The sequence below is a fragment of the Oncorhynchus nerka genome, unplaced genomic scaffold, assembly GCF_034236695.1.
Source record: "Oncorhynchus nerka isolate Pitt River unplaced genomic scaffold, Oner_Uvic_2.0 unplaced_scaffold_1757, whole genome shotgun sequence".
Lineage (NCBI taxonomy): Eukaryota > Metazoa > Chordata > Actinopteri > Salmoniformes > Salmonidae > Oncorhynchus > Oncorhynchus nerka.
The window spans coordinates 35,001-36,652 of record NW_027039563.1 but is presented as its reverse complement, the minus strand read 5'-3'; the positions used below and the strand labels follow the sequence as shown (position 1 = coordinate 36,652).

The 1,652-nt window shown below is 41.0% G+C and overlaps 1 protein-coding gene across 2 annotated transcripts in view; it reads left to right on the top strand.

Annotated features, from left to right (window-relative positions):
• Positions 1 to 1,247: 1,247 nt before the first annotated feature.
• LOC115116264 (annexin A5-like) overlaps positions 1,248 to 1,652 on the top strand; it is a 34,235-nt gene continuing 33,830 nt past the window's right edge. For both annotated transcript variants that reach the window (XM_065015031.1, XM_065015030.1), the window contains exon 1: positions 1,248 to 1,499. The gene's annotated coding sequence lies outside the window, so the exon portion shown is untranslated. The remainder of the gene's footprint in view (positions 1,500 to 1,652) is intronic.

Below are 1,652 nucleotides of genomic sequence, written 5' to 3'. Positions count from 1 at the left end.
AATATCTCTACCTGTACATGACCATCTGATCATTTATCACCCCAGTGTTAATCTGCAAAATTGTATTATTCGCCTACCTCCTCATGCCTTTTGCACACATTGTATATAGACTGCCCATTTTTTTCTACTGTGTTATTGACTTGTTAATGGTTTACTCCACGTGTAACTCTGTGTTGTCTGTTCACACTGCTATGCTTTATCTTGGCCAGGTCGCAGTTGTAAATGAGAACTTGTTCTCAACTAGCCTACCTGGTTAAATAAAGGTGAAATAAAATAAAAAAAATAAAAAATATAGTCCTGTAGCTAATTGACCGTGGAATCTGTGATTTATTACCACAAACATTATAAAGTTGGTTTTCAATGTGTTTGGTGCCTGAGTTTGTACATACTATTTGCAAAAAGGATCTGTGTCCCCCCCTCCACTCCACTGTTATAATACCTACTGCTAATTTAAATTGACGCAGTTCCAACATAATCCACAGGAGGGCAGCCTAAAATCCCAATCCTGCTATATTGCACTTAACTCGATTATTATTTCATGCAAAACATGAATTTGTGGTCTAGGCTGCCACCCTGTGGATTGTTTAAGAACTGCACAGTGCGGTAGCATGACTAGATCACATTAGTTGGCAGTGACGTGACCAACGTCAACATGAGGCTTTTTTAAAAATGTATTGCCGATCAAATATTGGACATGGTTTATAAAAACATTGCAACAGAATAATGATACAAATACTTTCCACAACATTTTTCTTCATGGAAAATTGCGCTGTAGTTATGCCCTTGTAATTTCTACTTGTTCATATATTTTGATATTATTATTGACACCATATTCCATGGGTTTACTGACCACAATCCATTGAATTGATACTGAGAAGTGTTGATTATTTTGGCGTCAGGAGAGCACGGCGCATTGAAGAAAGCAGTGAGATATACAACGTCTATGTCTCTGTAAAATGTACTAGCACGCAAAGCCATGTCGGTCTCTGCGCGACCGTTTTGATTTCTACATGATTCCATATGTGTTATTTCATAGTTATGATGTCTTTGCTATTATTCTACAATGTAGAAAATATTACAAATAAAGAAACCCTCGCTTTCCCTCCTCCTCCTCCTCTCCACCTCTTGACACCTGTTCAGGTAAACCTGCACGGTTTCTATGGAGACAGATTGAACACACCCTCCTCCACTGTCATCACGAGCAGCTGGTTGATTACGTTGTTTAAACCGCGTGTTTGTTTTGATTGAGGTGGTTTTACACCGCGGACAAGTCCACAACCCGTTTGCTTCACCACTACGACGTTGACATCGTGTAAATAGTTTTGGGATTTAAACACGTCATCTCCCGGTCTACCGAGGCGCTGAACCCGAGCTGTTTAGTCATACAGGGTGTGTCTCTGTTCACTCGCAGCGGACTCGTTTTTCCACTCTTTCTACCGGGTTCCTCTCTCTTTCTCGCCCTCTCTCTTTACTGCGAGCTCCGGTGCAGACCTCCTCCGGTAAGTTTCCACCGCTCGACATCAGATCGTTAGTTGAAGAGTTGTTGACGAGGTTATTCTGCTGAACCAGGTGATGTGTTTTAACCTGGACTGTGATTGTAGTTGGGATCATTTATCAACACGGATGCGGAGAGATACAACAGGATTTTAGCA